The sequence below is a fragment of the Haemaphysalis longicornis genome, unplaced genomic scaffold (assembly GCF_048455015.1).
Source record: "Haemaphysalis longicornis isolate Haplotype H1 unplaced genomic scaffold, Haemaphysalis longicornis Haplotype H1 scaffold_8, whole genome shotgun sequence".
Taxonomy (NCBI): Eukaryota; Metazoa; Arthropoda; class Arachnida; order Ixodida; family Ixodidae; genus Haemaphysalis; species Haemaphysalis longicornis.
Window position 1 is genome coordinate 65,529,663 of NW_027526445.1, and position 22,500 is coordinate 65,552,162.

General features: G+C 47.1%; 1 protein-coding gene across 1 annotated transcript in view; it reads left to right on the forward strand.

Annotated features, from left to right (window-relative positions):
• The first annotated feature begins 21,366 nt into the window (after positions 1 to 21,366).
• LOC144148759 (peptidase M20 domain-containing protein 2-like) overlaps positions 21,367 to 22,500 on the forward strand; it is a 44,778-nt gene continuing 43,644 nt past the window's right edge. Inside the window, exon 1 of the mRNA XM_077680274.1 lies at positions 21,367 to 21,472. The gene's annotated coding sequence lies outside the window, so the exon portion shown is untranslated. The remainder of the gene's footprint in view (positions 21,473 to 22,500) is intronic.

Here is a 22,500-nt window from a genome sequence, read left to right on the forward strand (position 1 = left end):
CAATGTACTAGCGAAAAGCACGTACGTTCACTGCAAGAAAAAGCAGCGTTCATGCGCTGTAAACGTATGTGCCTAGACCTGTGTTGCCGGTACACGCATAAGCCAAGAAACGAACTCTGCTTCCGAATTTCCTTTGTTCGTTCTCGCCCATCCAACCATACTCTTTCCTATACACACACCCACACGCGCGCACGCGTGCGGGCGGCATTTGGGCAGCGGCGCTAACGCGCATCGGCAATCACTAGCTCCACTTCAATGAGTGGAGTTGTACAGCTTGACTTGCAATTATTCTAAAAACACTGTAGCCTACTGGTCTCTCCGCAGCAATGTCGGCTCTAAGAGGGCTTGATTTTCGCGTGTGCCTTGCGCACTTTGCGACAATATTACGGCCACCTCGTTATAATTAACAGACCAGTCGGACAAGCAAGTTAAGTTGTAAATATGTTTCTTTAGGTAACAATCAGCAAACGTTTGTGATAATGAATCGTTGGCCTGTTTCAGCATTTTTAGTTTTAAGCATTTACCGCGCTAGTCGGACAAAGGCCGTATATTTACTCTTCGCTCCTACTTTTTTTAGTCTAATCGTTATATATATTAATTTCAATTGCTGGAGCACAGTTTAGGTTCAGCGGCAACAAGTGCTTGCCGGGTTATATTATGCATTCACAAAGACTCTTGGGCAAAGAAGTAGGCCCCCGCCGTAACACAAATTATGGTACAGCGGTGGTTCGGAGTGGTGTTTTTTTTTTTTTTCATTTTAGACAATTACCTTATTGTAGCATGTATACTTGCGAAATAAGTAATGTGGTGGTCTTGGTTCTTTTACTTTACAGGAATACTGTTCACATATAACCCGGGAAAGAACTTCTATCAGGATCGGCCCCTTGTTTTAGTTTCGCCAAAAATTGTCTTTCTAACCCGACAGGAAAAGAAAACTGACGCGTATAACGAAACAGGTACTTCCTGAACACATATGACTTTGTTTTTGGAAGAAAACAAAACATTCCGTGCCAAAGTACAGCTGTATTCACCATCCTTCTAAAGTCTAGCATCTATTGTGGACATTCATGCTCCCCCCCCCCAAAAAAAAGAAAAAAAATAGGAAAAACGCATTGGAGCGTCTTACAAAGTATCTAACGTAGTGCAGAATATTCTCTGTCACCAAGCACAGCCACCTCGGCTGTCGCTTCCGTATGTTCTAAAACATCCCGGCGCGGTACCATCCTACTTAGGAATACGGCATGGTAACGTATGCCTTGTTTGGCGTTCGTGCATACTTTTTGAACACAAACATTGTACAAATAAGTGCTATAAACAACAACAACAAGTATCATTCTTCCTGTGGCGAGCCTCTACAGAGGAAACACACAGAAAAAAATTATTTATTTTGCATTGCGCAGCCAGAAGTGGCGAAGACCGGAGATTCCGAGCGGAACGCGTTCCGCTCCCCGCTATCAGACAACGCTCGCTTTCCTAGCGCAACTCGCAACCGCAGCGCCGCGGTGGCGACAGTCGCGGCCAGCCTTCTCTTCACGGCCGCGGCGGGGAGATACGGAACTGAAACTAAAGCGTGGCAAACTGTTCGCATGGCGACGCAGTGAAACATCCCCCTCGCAAGGGGCACGATCAAATGCAGAGCATTTCCGAGGGCGCACGACGTTAAGTAGTTTGCGTTGCGTTAATGTTGTTGCACTTGTGGCAACTGGTGACGAGAGAGCGCTCGTCAGCAGTAAAATTGGCAGCCTCGGCGCACGTTGAGTCTGAGAGAGGGGAGAGAGTGTCCTTGAAACGTGCCTGGGCGCGCTATCGAATGTTGATCGCGCCGACAGCGAAACGTCTGAGCCGGGCATGTCGAGGCGAGCGATGCGGACTGCTACGGACGCCTAGAACCGGTGACATCGTGAGTTAAAGAAATGCTCTGCATTTAAAAGCATGCCAGAGGCGGCCGATCCGGCCGGAAGTCCAGGTATCACGCTCCAGCCGGTTTTCCCTTGCGATCTTCGGTCTTCCGGCATCGCGCGCCGTGATGTGTCGGGACATCGGGCCGCTTTTGTTTGCGCATTGCACCGCATCTATTACATGTATTGCGAAAATATTGTTGAGGGGCATAAATTAGATTCCCCGCAAAGAGGATGCCATACATGTACTGTGCCAGCCGGAATCCTCATCAAGAAGAGAGATGAAGAGGGCGCTGACGATTACGCATTCGTGGCTCAACGCCAATCCGGCCATGACTGCGGTATTGCCTACTCCAGCCGACTGCTGAGAACAGCTGAACGAAATTACTCTATTACGGATGGGAATTCCTTTCCCTAGTATGGGCGGTCACCAAATTTCGCCCATACCTCTACGGTCGACAATTTGCCATCGTGGCAGATCACCACTTTTTATGCTGGCTTGCCTCCCTGAAAGACCCTCGGGCGCTTGGCTCTGCGGCTGCATGAGTACTCCTATTCTGTAGTATATAAATCCTGCCGTTTACATCAAGACACTGACTACGTATCGCGCTATCCAGTCGAGCCTCACGATCCTACAAGTTCCGACTCACTCGCCACTTCGGTATATTTTAATTCCTCCTTTCAACAGCTTGCTGCTGAGCAGCGCCTTGACGTCTCCTTGAGCAGGATCATCGACCACTTAACCGCTGCCTCTTCCAACCCTTCACTGCGGTTGTTCCAAATAAAGGATGGCGTCCTCTAGCACCGCAATGTCCGCCCGGATGGTCCTTATCTGCTTCCTGTAGTAGCTGAGACCTTCGGTCAGACATACTCCGCCAGCTCCACGACGTTCCAATAGCTGGCCATCTAGGGGTTTCCCGGATCTTTGTCCACGTGCGACGCCGCTCCTTCTGGTCGGGGCTCTACCACTCCATTCGCCGTTACGTCGGCGCCTGTGACATGTGCCAACACAGAAAAGGGACTACCACACTACCCGCCGGTATTTTTTAGCCGCTCAATATCCTCTTGAGCCATTCTTCCGTGTTCATTTAGATCTCCTCGGTCCCTTCCTCCGGTCTGGGAACGGAAATAAATAGATTGCAGGGGCCGCCGATTATGCGACACGATACGAAATCACGCGGGCTCGGCAAACCAGCTGTGCAACAGATGTCGCCGATTTCCTCCGGCACGACGCCATCTTACCCCACGGTGCTCCTCGCCAGCTCCTGACAGACCGCGGATGATACTTCCTTTCCCGAGTAGTCGACGACATCCTCTGCTCATGCGCAACCGTTCACGAGGTTACTACCGCCTATCACTCTCAAACCAACGGCCTCACAGAGCGCCTTAACCAGAGTTCATAAGATATGCTTTCAATGCATGTTTCTGACAAAAATGGTAACTGAGACATTGCCTTGCCTCACATAACGTTTACCTACAATTCGTCGCGCCTTTACACGGCCGGATTCTCTCCCTTCCACCTCCTATTCGGCCGAGAGCCGACGTTACAACTGGAAACTTTATTTCCACACCCTATGCCACCTTTCGTATAGCCACAAGACGCCATCGCCAGCGCTGACTGTGGCCGCAACATTGCTCGCGTCAGGCTCGCTTCGTCCCAGCGCTCTCAAAAGGATCACTATGAGTGCCACCGCAGCACTCGCCACTTTGCACCTGGATCCCTCGTTCAGGTGCAAAGTCCTGCAGGCCGCGTAGGGCGTTCGGAAAAGCTTCTAGCCAGGAACTGCGGCCCCTACCGAGTCGTGCGCTAAGTGACTAAGGTCAATTACAAAATCGCTCCACTGGTTCCGTCAGACTCATTCCGCTCTCCACAGACATCGTCCACGTCGCACGTCTTAAACCATACCGCTCGCAACCTACAGCTTTACCCTGACAAGCACCGAGACGGCGCTCCTACCATCGCGGAGTTGTGTTAAGGGGCATTAATTAATTCCCCGCAAAGAGGACGGCATACATGTACTGTGCTACCCGGTATCATTATCAAGAAGAGAGATGAAGAGGATGCTAAGGGGGAAGCGCGTTCGTTCCCTGGCTTGCGCTGTGCTCTCTTCCACCGTGGTTCGCCATAACTAGCCTCTGAATGAGTATCGTAAATACACCATTGTAAATACAGCTTTACCTTGTATCCATATTTCGTACACGGGAGCTATTCAATGTGCACTTGCCGCTCGTCAACTTTTCTTCTAATTCTAAAACCCGTTCACCTTCCCTTTGAAGGGGGCGTCGACCTTTAAGTTGGATATCGAAGGATTCGGGAAAGTTCTCCTAATAGAAGACTTCACGAAGTTGACTTGCCGGCACATTCCTTGCTTGTGATAACGTCGATAAAAAGCCGCACAATGTGAAATTCTTGTTTCAGGTAGATAGCGCAGGATTTGAAGGAATTCAGCAGTTACATAGACAGAGCCGCAGTTGTGATCAAGCGTAACAAACAACACCGGATACAAACAGTCCAAGCCCTTCCGCCAATACCCACTTATGATAGCTGGATAACGACGCAGTAAGGTTTTACTCGCGCTAGGCGGTTTTCACGATGATGTCGATGCATCAGCACGGTTCAGAGGTGAGACACGATTGATTGCGGGGTTTACCGCGCCGACGCAACGCAGGCAATGAGGCGCGCCGTAGTGAAGGGCTCCGGATTAATTTTGACCACCTGGGGATCTTTAACGTGCACCGAAATCTCGTACACACGGGCGTTTTTTGCTTTTCGCCTTCATCAGAAAAGCGGCCGCCGCGGCCGGGAATCAAACCCGAGAACTTGTGCTCAGCAGCGCAAAGCCTTAGCAACTGAGCCGCCGCGGGGGGTAGAAGTGTGATACGAGAATTCAACCCAATTAAAACAAAGGTTAGGGGGGAATTTTTGTTATAAGTAGACACAATAGTTCTTGGGATGCAGGATATGGAATCGCAGAGAAATTCCTCGCCCTTGTTCAAACGATACATTTGAAATTCGCACGAAAACGTTCCAATGATATAACTTAAAGCAAAATATATCATTGTAACTGACTATCTCAGTTTTGTGCAGGATATGGAGGTGACAGGCAAGATTCCGAGAGGCAATCGTAGGTTGACTATGTGTAAGAGAAGCTGGATATAAAAAAAAAAGATAAAAAACTAGCCAAAAGTATAAAACGTAAGATGCAGTCGGTCTAGGTGCGACGCAGTTTTTTATAATAATGCCTTACAACTAATTTGTTATTCTAACCGGACATAACTAGGTAAATATAGGGGTACTAAAAACAGCCTTCTTAATCTGAATGAGCAGTTTTTGCGAGCGCAACTCTAACATCAAGCCAGGAAACGAAGAAAAGCATTGCGAAAGTAAGTTACCCAAAGTTCCTTCCCTGATTTAGGAGTTTAAAAATGGAGGTACCGCAGTTGATTAAGCAAGAAATGCTACTACTTTTCGTGCCTACGGCTCTACCGTGAATGGTGAATCCCTGAAAGGAGGAGGAACTAGCCATTCGCACAAACAAAACGGATGTACTTGCTCAATAGCGTGTCATCAACACTAATATTTGGGTGAGTTGAGGCTACATTTCTGATCACAGGTGGCAGAAGTAGGACGACCAAGGGGCTGATTTGTAACTTATTTATTTTCCCCGAAAACGCATTTTAAAAACGAAAACGAAAAATATTACCATTGACCGAAAAAGGAGGCACAAAAAAGAAACCACAAAACTACCAGCTATAAGCAAGTGTGTCATTCAGTGTGCTTGTTTCTTGCTAGGTTTTGCGATGAAAAAACGACCTCTTGTTCCCCAGACGCTCACTTCCGACAGCCTCAATAATTTCTTCATTCAATAGGTCAAAATATGCGGCACATACGCCCAGCTTTCATTCTTAGACTCCGAGGAACATGCATCGCACTGAGTGGCAGGATTTAAAATCGCCTTTATTTTATAATCATCGTAATCCCGAAGGCTGCCATACAGGCATAATCCTGTGTGAACTTTGTAGTGCTTCCGGGAAGGTCAAGGGAGTTTAAATACACATCATTCACATACTTTTTTGAAATAGGTAGTTTATATGGCATGAGCGTGTTCCTTTGACCAGCCTGTGTGTTATTCTGGAAAATCAAAATAACTTGTCTATAGACAGCAGAAAACCAGTTGAATGACCGCACCTCCAGGTATCGTTTATTTTTTGTGCGAAACAGTATACATATATGTTTTGACTTGTGCTCCAGGTTTTCGGACTGATCCCGAAAAAATAAAATCGCCACTCACCGAAAAATCTTGCAAAATTTTGATTTATACGATAAGCACCGATATTAGCGCACAGTACGGAAATAAATAAGTGTGCACTTATAAATATCTCCTACGTTATTATAGCCATTAGCAGTTCGCATGTTTCGGCGATAATTTCAAATGGACACCGGTAGCACAATGAGGCTGCTTTCTCTTCCTTTAAGGTCAGTACACTTGTCGAAACAAAGGCTATCGGCCTTGCTAAAGTTCCGCTCGCGAAATATTTTGCTTACTTTCAGAGGTATAAATTATGCAAATTGCTGAACCCATTCTTCTTTTGCAGAGTTCCCACCGGGCAGTGGCCAGTGTTTGCTCTCCTCAGACTGAGGCTCCCAGCTATACCTATTTATTGCGTAATCGTTGAAACGGATTTTTCATGCTGATAGCCATAAATCCAACGCATCACCCATGAATCAGCGAGAAAAATATTATACAGAATAAGAAGGGATATCGCCACAAGCTTTAGGTTATAAACGCACTTGCTTTGTCTTCAAATATTTTTGCCCGCGTGCAAAAATGTGTGTCTGCCATTAAAACATAAACAATTATTCTACCCCAGCGCTCTGATGGGCTCATGTTCCTATATCATTCCACCAAAGATTTGGAGCATATAAAAAGGGGGGAGTAAAATCCGAATTTCTGAGAGTTAGATAATTGATTGATTGCGGGGTTTAACGCGCCGACGCAACGTAGGTGATGAGGCGCGCCGTAGTGGAGGGCTCCGGATTAATTTTGACCACCTGGGGATCTTTATCGTGCGCCGAAATCTCGTACACACGGGCGTTTTCGCTTTTCGCCTCCATCAGAAAAGCGGCCGCCGCGGCCGGGAATCGAATCCCCGACCTCGTGCTCAGCAGCGCAACGCCTTAGCCACTGAGCCACCGCGGCGGGTGACTTGGATAATTGCAAGATGTCAACTTCAAAGAACAAAAAACACCAAACATTTCCTAACAAATAAAATCCGAGAAACACCCTTGGATTTTTACCAGAAAAAATCGAAACGGTGAACCCTAGTCATTACAGCCACTCTGAACAGCAAAGCTCTTTAGGTCGAGCGTTATCCCTATATCCCTGTAAAACACTCGCAGTCTAAACAAGAAAATGTCGGTAGGGAGGTCGCTGAGGTCTAACCAGGGACGTTTCCACCGTAACGCCGGCACCTAACCACTCGGCTAACCAAAACGCCGAGCGGTAGGGCGATAACTGCGGCGGGGAACAATACCATGTGCACCAAATTAGAAAAAAAGACGCTTCCAGTGGTTGGAATTGAACCTCGGTTCTTCGAATGACGAAACCGGCGTCTATTTCATGTATCTATAAACGATTTCCGGCCGCAAGGCCGTTATTTCGGGTTCGTATTGCGGGCGTCGTATTCGACTTTGCCGCGGGTATTAGTGCGTGCTAACTCGGTCCACGTTGGGAGGGATGTGAAAGCCTGCAACGAAATGCGAGCCTGCTGGCCCTTGAGAACTTTGAGCGGCAAGTTCAGAAATAAATGGGGGCTTGAACAGCTGGGTCCCCGAAGGAGGAACAAGGGCCCGTGGCTCTGTTCTTTCTCCAGCCTTGCAGCACTACTGCAAGCTGCGCCACTTTTTTCTTGTTTGTTTTGTGCTATTGTTAGTTTTTCGTTTATGATCCCTACATACGCTTCCATTACTCTACAGGAGAATCTGTGACGAGAAAAGAGATCCACGAGAAAGATGGAATTTGAAAGGCGACTTATAGTGCTCTGGAGCTGTCTTAAAAACTGTGGCTTCATACTTTTAAGATAGCCTTGGAAAAAAGGCGTGCAATATTTTTCCTGCGACTTTTGATTTTACGGACTAAATGTATAACAGATATTTTAAACTCGACCGATCACATTCCCAATAGACACACTTGCAGAGAGTTGACGCCCAAGATCCAAAACACCCACGTAATGCAAAACTGACATTGTATTCCCACGTGTAACTGTTTCCCATTTTTGAAAATTGTGCGTTTTTTCAATATTCATCGGGTACATTCAAATATGAGAGGAATCATCTTCATACCGGGAAATCCTTGCACATTTCACCGTGAACGCAGGTATACAATAATCTTTGATCACTGTACACAAGCCAGACTACTAAAGGAAATAAAGAATGAAATATTTCACGCCTCAAGTAAAATCTTCGAAGGGAATATTTGAACCCCCTTATTTGAATTGCACAATCATCCCCAAACTCACGAAAGCCTGAACTTTAGCCCTGTGAAAAAGAATACGGACGCCCTGCTCCTGAACTTCGCTGCAATGGTTGCGACTCTCGGCCGTATTAAAGCTGCTACTCTTCTGAAGCCCCTCAGCCAGTCGAAGACGTAACTGCTATCCGCCTCAGTAACTTAAAGATATAGTAATGTAGCCAAAGAAGGCGCAGGTTTCGCCAATGAAGAAAGTTTATCAGAGCAAACTTGTGCTCCACTAAGAAGTAAAAGTAGACACAATCAGAGAAGGAGCAGACACAAATGTATCGTGCACAGGCGAGTGTCGGGGAATCTAATGATTCTGGGCTGGCTGCGTGTGCATTATCTTTTTGTGTATTTATTTCTGAAACCGTCGATTTACATGCCGAATATCAGCTATCAAATGTGCACATTATAGTTTAGTGACGATAAGGTGAAATACTCTCCTTATAAAATATTGTCACCGGACAATGCAGCACAGCGCTATGACCCAAGGGAAGTGATGACAAAGAAGCGCCCGGTGCGCACCTGGCCTGGACGCTGTCAAGTCTGCCTCGAACATAATGTAAATAGACCGGTATCTATCTGTACCATGTCTCGCCTCATCTGTCCTACCGTCATATTAAAATATTGTTACGCACACCATCCGTGCCGTATATTCGCCGATGCGTTTATGACATTTCAACGGTCAACCCTGAGCAAGCTGATTGGAAGAAGAGGAGAACGAGGTTGCACTCCGGCTTGGCACCATCATTCACGGACCGCTCTACCATCTACGCTCGTCCTACACCGTCCGACCTCACTAAATAAATCCATCTCATAACAGTTTGGTGAAGGTGCGGGGTACGCCACGTCGGACCTCCAGGATTTCCGCCGCAGCCGACGTGTCGCGGGTCTGCCACTGCTGTCTCCTACGATGCCTCAAGGTGGGAACACTGTGCCGGCCTCCACGCCTGGCTGGCATCCCCCGCGAGAGCCCCGAATGTTCACTGGGAACGCCGATGAGGACGTTGAGGAATGGCTGACGCACTATCGGCGAGTGAGCCGGTACAACCGCTGGGATACCACTGCACAACTCTCGAACGTCGTGTTCTGGCTATAGATGAGACTGCCCTGACCTGGTTTGAGAACAACGAAAGCAAGCTCACAACCTGGGACCGTTTCGTCGAAGAAATTTCAGCCCGCTTTGGCGACTCCGTCGGAAAGAAGAAGCAGGCTGAACAGACGTTGCTGCATGGCGCCCAAGTCCCAGGTGAGACATGCACCACCTACACTGAAGAGGTGCTAAAGCTCTGCAGACTCGTCGACCCGCAAATGTCTGAGGACTATAAAGTGGGTCACTTATTAAAGGGGATCGCTGAAGACGTCTACAACTTTTTAATAGGGCGTGAAAAGTTGGAATCGGCGTTAGACGTTGTCCAGCACTGTCGCACCTTCGAGGCGTTGAAGAGGCGTCGTATTACGCCAGAGTTCGGTCGCTTGGCTAATGTAACTACTGTGGCAAGCGTTGATGTGACCCCACCACCGGACTTCGCTGAAACTATCCGGCGCATCGTCCGCGCGGAGTTGCTGCGACACCAAGAGCCTCGGCGCTATACTGACGGCTTGCACGTTCACGAAAGTTACGTGCTGCAAGATGTACAGGCCAATAGCCTCTCGCCCTCGAGTGCTCAGTTCCGTGAACCGAGCTATACGCCTCGCAACGAAAGCCCGCAGCGCCTCGACAATTGTGATTCAACACGTTACAGTCACGACGTCCAGCAGTTCTCTCGGCGCCCTCAACGTCCAACTTACGACCAGCGTCCTCAGCGCCCGGCTTATGATCGCCGTTTTGATGGCGTCTACGAGAGATCCTTCCCTCCCCGTGAGCGTGACCTTCCCGTCTGCTACAACTGTGGTTTTGAGGGCCATATTTCTCGCTACTGCCGCCGTCGCCGCCAAGCGCCACGGTACCAGCAAACTCCCATGTGGAACCACGCGAACGCCCGAAATGCCCGCTACGACACTCGTCTGCCAACAGCTTTGTTCTCCGAGGCACCACCGCGCCGCGATTCACCGGCTTCTGACCGCAGCTTAACCCCACCCGCTTCACGACAGCGGCGTTCACCATCACCCCGGCGTCGGTCATTGCCGCCGGAAAACTAGCCAGCGCGGCCAATGGAGGTGAGGCCGCGTCACAACTGTCACGTGAAATGCCTCTTACCGGACAGCCTAACTGGGAACTACCTTCGTCTGTATCAATGCTAAAAAACACAGTGGAAGTATTGGTCGATGGCACCCGAACGATGGCTTTGATCGATACGGGTGCAACAGTGTCGGTAATGAGTTCTTCGTTTAAATCCCGTCTTGGCCGCAAAGTAATGTTTCACTGGGACAAAATGGTAGCATTTCAAGGTGTCGGTGGTGAGTCCATATGCCCACTTGGTATCTGCTCAGTGACTGTTTCGTTTGGCGGCCACACATTCAGGGCGGAGTTTGCAGTATTGCCACGGTCAACTGACAATGTGATTTTAGGTCTAGACTTCTTGAAGCAGTGTGGTGCCACAGTTGACTTTCGTAATGGGGAGATATATGTGGATGGGACCGCCCTATCTGCCCTTGTAGAAGATTCTTGTCCCGATACCACCCACGCACTCTGCGTATTGAGCGACACCATCATGCCGGCGCGGTCAGCCGCATTCGTGTCAGTCCTTTGCACGGAAACTGATCTGGATAAATTTGTAGCTTTGCTGGAGCCGATTTCCCTAAACTGTGCAAAGAAAAATGTATTGGCGCCTCGATCGGTTGTTACGGTAAACAGGAGACAAACCTCTGTGGGGACTATCAACTCTTCGCCCGAACCCACTCTACTTCCACGCGGGCTGAAACTTTCCGAAGCGATCGAATATGTTTCAACTTCAGTAGGAGTTTTGTCCGAAGCCATAAATCCGTCCACTGATCCTGGACCGGTGGACCCTGCCAAATTGCAAAGTATGATCGACGAATCCCTCGAACCAGAAAAACGCCATGTGTTGGTTGCCGTGCTTACACAATACTCACGCGTATTTGACTTCGGGCGAACACATCGATGCTCGTCAATACCGCCCACACGGACCCACCATTAAATACATACTGGGGAAGCCCGGCCCATACGACAAAAGCCGTACCGCGTTTCACCATCCGAGCGCAAGATTATCAATGAACAAGTACGAGACATGTTGCACAATGGCGTGATTCAAGAGTCTTCAAGTCCCTGGGCAGCTCGGGTGATATTGGTCAGAAAGAAAGACGGGTCAAGGCGCTTCTGTGTTGACTATCGGCGCCTCAACGAAATTACTAAAAAAGACGTCTACCCTCTTCCCCACATAGATGATGCAATAGATTGTCTTCATTCGGCTTCGTACTTCTCTTCAGTTGACTTGCGATCAGGCTACTAGCAAATTCCCGTAAACCCCGACCATAAAGAAAAAACAGCGTTTATCACACCCGATGGACTATTTGAATTTATAGTTATGCCCTTTGGACTCTGTAACGCCCCTGCTACGTTTGAGCGTTTCATGGATACGGTACTTCGGGGCCTCAAGTGGAAAGTGTGCATGTGCTCCCTCGACGATATCGTCATTTTTGGTAGCACATTTCGTGAACACAACACGCGCTTGGCCACTGTTTTGGACTGTTTAGAAAAGGCTTGTCTCATCTTGAACTAAAAAAATGTCGATTCGGAGAGCGGCAAACTCTTGTCTTAGCCCTCGTTGTCGACAAACATGGCGTCAGACCAGATCCACACAAGATACGAGCCGTTAGCTGCTTTAAACAACCCACCTCTGCGAAGGAACTTCGCAGCTTCTTGGGACTTTGTTCCTATTTTCGTCGTTTTATACCTGGCTTTGCTGAGATAGCCCATCCTCCGACATGTCTTCTGCGGAAAAACGCTCCATTCAAATGTAGTACCGACTGTGCCGTCACTTTTCGTCACTTGAAACATCTTCTGACGTCCGGACCGATTCTCCGCAATTTTGATGCCCAGGCGCCTACTGAAGTTCACACCGATGCCAGTGTGGTTGGAGTTGGGGCCGTGCTTGTTCGGCGCCACAGTTATGGTGAGCATGTTATTGCTTACGCCAGCCGCACTCTCAGCAAGTCGGAGCGGAATTATACTGTCACGGAGCAAGAGTGTCTGGCAGTAATTTTTGCCACACAGTGATTTCGCTCCTATCTCTATAGGCATCCTTTTACCATCGTCACAGACCACCACTCACTCTGCTGGCTCGTCAACCTTCGTGATCCTTGTGGGCGGCTGGCACGCTGGGCTCTCCGTCTGCAGGAGTATGATTTCACCGTATCATACAAAAGCGGCCGCAAGCATGCCGACGCTGACTGCCTCTCCCGGCTGCCACTGGAATCAGTGGCCTCTGACGAAGACACCTTTGACCAGTATCTCGCCTCCTTTACGACATCTTTCCCTGAGCCGGCTGTCTTCAAAAGGGAGTAGTGCAACGACAAAACTTTGGACTCGCTTTTCGCTTTAGCCGATGAATCGAAGCCTACTAGTCGTTTCTGCGTACGAAACGAAATACTTTACAAGAAGAACTATTCGGCTGTCGGACCTCGTCTCCTACTTGTTGTGCCAAAAAGCCTCCGTAGCGCTGTTCTAAGTTTTGTGCATGACGACGTCACATCGGGCCACATGGGGCTCGCGCGCACTCGGCACCGCGCTCAACAACGGTTTTACTGGCCGAACATGCGCAAGACTATTGATCGCTATGTCGCCACTTGTACCCAATGCCAGCGGTACAAAAATCCAACAACTGCTCTAGCAGGACGACTCCACCCTGTTGACCCGCCAAGTCGTCCTTTCCAACAAGTTGGGATTGACTTGTTAGGGCCTTTCCCCCGCTCATCGCATGGACATCGCTGGGTCATTGTATGTGTGGATTACCTCTCTCGCTATGCTGAGACGGCTGCTCTACAGTCTGCCACTGCTACAGAGATCGCCGTCTTTTTGCTTCGCTACATTTTGTTACGCCATGGACCACCCCAAGTCATAATCAGTGACCGTGGACGTCAGTTTACTGCAAATTTCGTTGAAGAGTTGCTCCGCCTTTGTTCTGTCCAATTTCGCCATGCTACGCCGTACCACCCTAAAACAAATCGACTGACGGAGCGTACCAACCGCGCGTTAGCGATCATGTTATCTATGTATGTCAGCTCGGACCACAAGAACTGGGACGATCTGCTACCATTTATCACATACGCGTACAATACTGGGAAGCACGAAACAACCGGCTGCAGCCCCTTCTTCGTCATTTATGTAAGGCAGCCCGGTAGCTGTCTCGACACGATTTTCCCTTTCTTCAACCATGACGATCCTTCCTTAGCTAGTACGCTCTGCCTTGCCGAAGAAGCACGTTGGCTTGCCGGCCTGCGAAACCTGGCCTCCCAGAAGCGCTCTAAGCAGCGTTACGACAGTCGTCGTGATGTAAGATACACACCGGGTGATTTAGTGTGGCTTTGGACACCACTGCGTAAGCGCGGCTTGTGTGAGAAGTTCCTGCCTCATTACGTAGGTCCGTTTGTTGTGCTACAACGTCCCAGAGATGTCACATACGTCGTCTCGCGATTGACTTCGACTGGCGGACAGAGCAAAAGAACGCAAGTAGTCCATGTTGCCCGGCTCAAACGTTGTGAAGAACGCTCCACAAGCTGACTCGCCCTGGGGGCTTCGTCTGCGACGGGGGAAATGTTACGCACACCATCAGTGCCGTATATTCGCCGATGCGTTTAGGACATTTCAACGGTCAACCATCTGAGCAAGCTGATTGGAAGAAGAGGAGAACGAGGTTGCACTCCGGCTTGGCACCATCATTCACGGACTGCTCTACCATCTACGCTCGTGCTACATCGTCCGACCTCACTGTAAATAAATCCATCTCATAACAATATGATAGCCTGTGCCGGATTAAAAAAAATACCAGAAGACATCTTGGCTTGTAAAGCAGATAAGACACAGGGTGGGGCCAGACGCTGGAGGCACAACCTTTAAGTAAACAAAACAGACGGCTTCGTACCCCAATAAAAACTGAGTATGGCAAAGCATAATAGCATTACGGATACATTACTCCTTTTCCATCGAGTATAATTTGCAGTGCCGCAAACGCGGGGAGAACCTGGCTGGACCCTTTGGGATTCACTTTGCGTTAAGTAAGATCTCGTTTTCGGGGAAACACATGTCTCCTTAACAGTACCAGAGGCTGCTCGCTGCTTTGAGCTAGTGAGTCACTGCAGACTGCAACGGGCTCAATCTCAGACTACGCCGATCATCACTTTCCACGAAACAGCCAGGAAAAATCACCTCGATATCAAAGGCGCTGTAATGGAAGCACGGAGAAACTGAAGTTACCGTAAGAGGCCTCAAGACTTCGAACAAAAGGCAACAGGCTTCATTTGAATACGGTGAGCACAGCATCGCACCACCAAACACACCAATGCCGATATGCGCTCCTGAAAATATAGCCCCGAAATCTTGCGGTAGAGGCCGGCCACATTCGCGAGTTTGCTGCGGATTTGCGCTTTGGCGCAGAGGTATCCGAGACGAGTCATTACCGGCGCTCCAGGGCGTAGCCTTCCGAGGAGTGCGAGCTTCGCTGCAAACGTTTTGGCTAACAGAGGGACAGAGGGACTCACTGTGAGACTATTAGACGGAGTCGAACGCGCTTAGAGACGGGCACACATTCCTGCAATCCCTCAACATATTCGAAAAGTTGCGGTAGCAATAAAAGTTGTCAAACAGCCAGCATGTGCGATGTTGGTGTACGGTTCGAAATCACGAACTTGCCTTCGTATTTGGGTGAACTGTGGCAGCGAAAGTATGGTAAACCCACCTTTCGTATTCGTCATCATCGTGTAGTTAGTAGCTCTGTCGGAAAAGCCGTAGTCCATAAATTGTCAGTGAGGCACCGAACGTTCCCCCAATCTTCCGTAACAGCTGAACTTTCAGATTGATAACACGAATATGATCTGAATTCTAAACATAACGTTTAACGCGCCGACACTACACACTCGATGAGGGGTGCCATAGTGAAGTGCTCCGGATAATTTTAAAAACTTGATAATCTATAATGGCACCGATATCACAAACACACATGCGCTTTTGCTCGCCGCCAAGCAAAGCGTCTGCTGCATTTAAGACAAACATTCTTTATGTCATAAGTGCGAAGAACTTTTTTTCGTTGCCGCATTCGTGAATGAAATGCATTAGGCCCTGTTAACACTCAGCAACGAACCATTCAAAAATTTCTGCAACTCACGGAAAAAACTAAGATAGGTTGTGTGTATTGATGGATGCTGTTCTTACTTACCTTGTACGTAAAAGGTGTGCAATATTACGGCGTCATTTGCCTGAATACCTCAAAATCTATCTGATGTGATGCCTGCATGCAACTTGGTGTCGGTATTGTTTGATTATGCATAATTGTTTTTTTTTACCGAAATGTTTTGATTATGCCTACTCTGAATGTGCATGAAATGCTGCGATAATCCTGGCACTTTACCTGTGAAAGTTGCGCATCTTTTCTGTAAATTTGAATGTGTATGCGTGCGGCCAGTTTTCACTCCTGTGCTACTGGTTATGTATATTAAAACTTTTGTTATAGGCGGTCTGATTGCTGCATTTTCTCTCGTTCTCATTTCTGATTCCGCATCATTGATTTTACTCTGCTGCTCCTCTGAGGAACGCATGAAGCATTGCCTCCCGACGGCGCAGTGACGTGCGACCGGTGTTTGCAATTGCCACGTTGACGCTTGAAGTGCGGCGACTCGGCCCGCTGTTATCGCTCCATTTGGGCTTCGCACATGGGTCGCTGCCCGGGCGTCCTGAAGCGACAAAAATAAACCCCGCCACACTCTGTCCTTTCACTTTTATCTCGGCATTCTTACCGATTTCAACGGAAAATGCTCGCTGTACAAACAGCACAGTCGAATATCCCTTCCTCTAGTCATAAACAGCCATGGCTTAAAAGTTCGCCGGTAATAATACTGAAGCCATGAACTCAACAAGAAAGAGTAAATGGGGCTATTTAGAGAGCGAACTTGTGTTAGCAGTGACTAACGATTCCACAGCTAGAAAAACCCAATGCGGTCTTCAGTGGAGTCTTTCCGCTTGTTATATTGGCACAGCCCGAGGCTTCTTTCGTTTTTTACGTGAACCCACAATGATACAAAGTTACGTAGTACGAGTGGAAAATTTGGCGTGCAACGTTATAGTCATGCCAATATTTTATCGAGTCTCTCTTCGCGCGAAAATGGGCCATTCAGTTAACTAAACCATGACTTCTATGTCGAAAAGTACTCAAAACTGGTCTTTCATTGCACACACCCACTCCCAACTGTGATGGCGAGTTTGCGTGTGCTGTTGTCACTACATCTCGTGATTAGGCGAACGTTTGGATGCACTTATGCAATCAGTACCGGTATCGCCACTTTTCAAAAGATTTCAAAAAGCTGGGAGGATGCGTGGGCGAGACGGGCGATAATGCTAGTTGCATACGCGTGCGAGCCCTTCGGTACGCATTCCGCCCAAAATTGGCCGGATGCCACGGCTATTATTATTTTGCAAGCGCGGAAGTGACCACAGTCCACTCAAATGAGAAGTAAGACTCATTAAGGCTCAGCAATAGTGACCGTGTGTTTTCGGAAAAAAAAATACTTTTGAAAGAGCCACAAACTTTCGTGGACTCAAGGTGCGACTGTACAAGGAAAGACGCAATGTAGAACAAGCACAAAAAATCAGCCCCCATCGTACCTGAAATGCGAACACTGAGGAAATAACGCAGCTGATGGTCTTGACTAGTATTAACTGCACTTTAAATAGGCCTAACCCCATCCTAAAGAAAGGCAATTACAAAGTGACTCTCTCCCCGTGAGAACAAACTTATATAAAGGTTCCCAATCCGCACTCGTATTTTTTAAATGAAACTTGGAATGTCCGAAGCCAAACTCCACTTTACATCTGCTTAAGGGAAAGCCAACGCTGGGGTACGAACCTCAAGAAAATTCTGTGGGTCCCGAATGCGTTCATAGTGAAATGGGATAGACGCAGTTTTCAAAACGCGGAGTACCGAAGATCGATTTTGAACACAGGAAACATTTTTGTGGCTTTCGGATGGGATGCACATGTTATTTTTCTCCGTTATTCTTATCGCACCCCCTCCTGATACCTCTGGGTTTTCCCGGTGCTTTGGTTTCCATTTCACGGAGTAAAGGCAGCGGGTTTGCTTTCCGAGAATTAACTAACCACATTGAGGCGCACACTTCCAACACCTGCTCGTGGGCCCCTTGCTCCCCGGCCTCTTTCACTCACACATCTTGGCCTACCGTTTTTCCCCTCTCGACTTTTCTGAGTGGAAAATTTTGTTAATAACCCGAGCGGAAATACAAAACGTTAAACCAATCAGCTGTTAATTACCATCATGTTATAGAGAAAATGTTCATGTTAAAAAGCTCTCTTGGAGGAGGAAGAAGCATGAATAACACATAGCGAAACAGCGACCGCAAACGGAAATGAAAAGCTCAGAACCGCAGTCTACATGAGCAAATGACACAGAATGCCAGCTTCCGCCTTGTGGCATGCTATCTAACAAAACTATCAGGGAGAGTACTTTCGCGTAGATTACTTTGCAGAAATTTCCTGGACGATGAGTTCCGGAACATTTCCAAGGCCGCGAGAGAGCAGTTTAAGTATGACGTTCCAAAAGCACAGTATGCTCACTTTCACGCACTACGGGGGGTCTTTCCTGACGATACCAAAAGAAATGTGCGTTCACGCAGAGCAGAAAATAGGCGCAAAACGAATCTTTTGATGATTTTGTCACATTCCGAACAAGATATTCGTGAAGGGCGCATACACCTCACGTGTAAGTTTTTTATATGTGGTCGACGTCTTTTAATTCTTACGTCGACCGTTCCCAGGCAGTGTTATGTCTGTAAAACTGTTTTGTTTCAGCTTTTGTTGATGTTTACATACCTCTTGCGAGTATTCTTAAGTGCACAATTTTGTGGTAGGTAAAACTTGCGAAAAGATGCGAAGGCTTCTGGGCGTAATTGCGTTCTTCCAACAAACGTAGCTTGGGAGTTTTTGGAAAATTGCGTTCTGCCCGGCACAGCTATAAATATTGGAGAAGAGTAAGCTGTGGCACGCGGTTAAAAAACAGTTTGCGGATGCCTGTTTCCGAGCTCTTTTTGAATAAATCCCCACCATGCTCTTCAGTCCTCACACCGAAGATCACAGCGACACCCACACGGTGACAGGATGCACTGTGGTGGCGCCGGCCTGGATGAGCCGGAGCGTGCTTGCAGCGGCATGTACAATCAAGATTAGAGGACCGGCAGCAGCCGCGGACCAAATATGAACAGGAGAGGGAGAGAAAACAAGCATTCAAGTTACACAAACAACCAGAGCAACAAATCGCACGCTGTGAATATAATAAAACCGTTTTTATTTATCTTCTTGGCGTATTTGCCTCCCCCGTTAAATAACGCTCGTGTCATTTGAAAACTCATCTCATAGGGTAACATGGGTACCAAAGAGAATGGTATCGCCATTCGAGCAGGTAAAATTGATATTTCGAAGTGATACTCATGTTTCTCAGTTCACGGTCCTTCCGCGGTGTTTTATTTTCTACTATTGTGCCCACCACAGCATATGACCATAAATACCTTCGGAGTACTCAGAACGCATTTAGAAAGGGCAGACATTTACTTCGGGGGGACTTTCAGTGTTTGATACTACAGCCACCAGTCGTAAGAGGTAATGAGCGCCTGTGAGTGTTTCATTACCAATGAAATGCAAGTGTGTACCATTATAATTAAAAAAAAAAACGTCAAAGGCTTTGACTGTAATTCAATTGTACATGAACTGCGCCGAACCCCGAAATCAGTCAATGTAAGATTTAGGGTCACTCTTAAGAGCTTATGCGGCAATAGTAAAGCAAGAGAGAACGCTTTACGATGGTGCCAATAGAGCTTGCGATAACTAGCCACATGTTTTTTGAGTTGAAATGAAGAGGTGCATTTGTTTAATGTTGATCTATTCATGATAGAAGCCATAATTGGCACTATTTGCCACAATCACTAGCGCAATGATGTAGCTCATTCCTTGCGATGCCGTATCGGAGTTGACGGCGGGGGAACTTCAGGGCACTTATGTTGAGCTGATATTGTTGTCCAAATCGCTTCATCGGTCCTTTGAAGTGGCTGGAATGACCCATGTGGACGTTTTATCAAACCAGATAACGAATGACGCACACGGCATCTGTATACTTGTTACTTTCTTCCTGATGTTCTAAGATTATACCCTAATTTATTTTGTAACACGTGAAGATTACTGCACAGAAAGCCAAGGAAATTTTCGGACTCGTCTGTTCTGATAAAACGCCTGTCAAAATATAGTCGAATCTGCGACAGACAGATTTTAAATGTTCTGAAATGTAAACATTCCAACCCTAATCGCAGTTTTGTTCCGAAGAGGGTGATGTAAATATGCAGTTACAGGCTTCACGCGTGCTTTAAAACAATGTCAAGGGCTACTGGGAATCAATCCACAAGGAGGACGTGCATAGACCTCTACAAATGCTTCAGGTCTGGCTAGCTGCTATTAATCTTCGCGTTGTTTCGTGAGGGAAGTAAAACAGACGTAACTAATACAAGCAAATTGAAGGAGCCGCATACAAAAAGCTTCCGTTTTCTAACGCTTGTCCTCTCCATACAGAAAGGTCATAATATTAATACCCAATGTATCTAGGAAACACCAGCAAGACAAAGGAACAACTAGATACAGTGAAGAAAGCGTCAGGCAGTGCCTTATTGTTTGAATCTGCGCTGTTCATTGCAAAGTTGGCCTTTTACGGTAGGTTCACAAAAGTCGTTCTCAGAAGCGGTGCTTTATTTTTGTGCTGAAGTAAATAATTAGAGTGCTAATATTTTTGCAGTACGCTTTAAAACAAAGAAAAAAACATGTTTTGATTCATATGCAGAGAGGAATAAAAGTTGTGGACTATGCTTGGCAGTTTCACATTGGGCAATGTACTACGAAATTGCCCTGCGCATTTAATAGCATGAAAGTCGATTGATTGATTGATTGTTTGATTGATTGATTGATTGATTGATTGATTGATTGATTGATTGATTGATTGATTGATTGATTGATTGATTGATTGATTGATTGATTGATTGTAGGGTTAAACGCGCCGACGCAACAAAGGTGATGAGGCGCGCCGTAGTGGAGGGCTCCGGATTAATTTTGACCGCCTGGGCATCTCTAATGTGTGCCGAAATATCGAACACACGGGCGTTTTTGCCAATGGCCTGGAAGTCGCTCGAAGACGTAATTATGGTGAATTAGGCTACGGGCAGTTGCATTTGTGCATGGTGCGTTACTGGTATACCGAATCTTCACCTCATTTTCCTATTGGGGTTCTCTAAAGATATTCTACAGATGTAGGAGCCATTCTTGCATTGCATTGGCGTTCGGAGGATAGTTCTCTTTTCTCCATATTTTCCTTGAGGTTTTTGTGCTGAGAGATAACTGCTGATGTTGTAGATAGTGTAAAGTTTCCTCACCGGTTGGCAGATGTTAAGACATAACGTGTTGCATTTTTTTGTGTGTGTTTTTTTTGTATGCTCTTGTTTTGCAGTTGACATAGAGCGACGTCATCGATGTCGAAGAAATTGACACAACGAGTGGTGTCTGGGAGACACGTCTACAAAATATGATAAATTTCAACTCATTTTACCTCTTCTGGCAACGATAGCTGAATGGCTATGAACATTTTTTGCCCGTACAATATTCGAAAAAACGTGCACCTGCAAAACATCTGTTACCTCGCATGGCTTACTCACATCCACCGGCCTACGGCCTGATGATAGCGGATGAGCGAGAGGAAAAGCTGCAGACGCAGGTTCCTTCGCCTCCGGTATCGCCGACCTTATGCACGATCACCCGCTGTTCCACCAAACGCGCCGCGCTTCGGCTATCATACATCTTGCATGGTTCACGGCTACGGCGACAACGCTGCGACCAACAAACAGGTAACGTTCCGGTGTTTTGCTCAGTTCAGGTACCTTATACACGTAGCAGTGCTATGCTCTTCCTATGCAATGCTCTTCCTATAACACCCAAAAACGACATGGATTCCGAGGCGCAGTTTCCTGTCCAGTATAGTTACTAAGAAACTCAATGCTCCTAAGGAAACGAAACTGGGCGATGAAAACACGGGTGCGTTCAGGGCTAATTTGAAGCGCTGCTTTGTTAGAACTGATTGCCTACGACTTTGTGTTATCTTTACATTTTCAGATAGAGCGGGTATTGGTTAAGGCGTGAATGAAGTGAACTGATGTGCGGAGTGCTTTTTTCAAGAAAAGTAGCTTACGACTGCGGCGCAAGGGAAAATTAAAAGGAAGTTTGTTAACTGCGTAGCAGCGGCCAACGTGAAGTTTGTTACCGAAAATCAAAACCGAAACTGCTGAATACCGACTTAAAATACCAGGTTTACTTGTTAGCTATACGGGGGACCTTCAGAAACAAGCTTTGGCGGAAAAAAAGTACATGCTTTCTCCTAACCAAAACTGACGAGGAAACATCAGGTGTCTTTTTCTGGTTAGTCTTACCTTGCAACCCGGTCTAGTTTCAAAACAGTTATCATAGTTAGATATATTACTTTCTGGAGCCCTTTCATCAAGGAAATGTGATGGCAATGCAGCATAACCACGAGCTCTAAGCTTTTTTGTCAAGCACAACAACCACGCCCCTTTTCACAAAAACACGCAATTCAGCTCGCAAAAAAAACGCTGCAAAACAAAGTGAGTGTCGCTGCTGCGGGAAAATTAAAATTTATTTATTATTTCAGTACGTAGGTTAACCACTGGGTGCATCGATTGCATGATAAATGACTACAACAATCGTATATCGGGAAATAAAACATCGAACACCGGTTATCGATTTGAATTGTCCCGTTAAAGTAAGCGTTTTATTCATTTTACGGTTATACAATGAAAAACCCCGAAATCCTTGATTTACTCCTACGTGGCAAGTTTATAAAACTTCGGATGTAACTTGA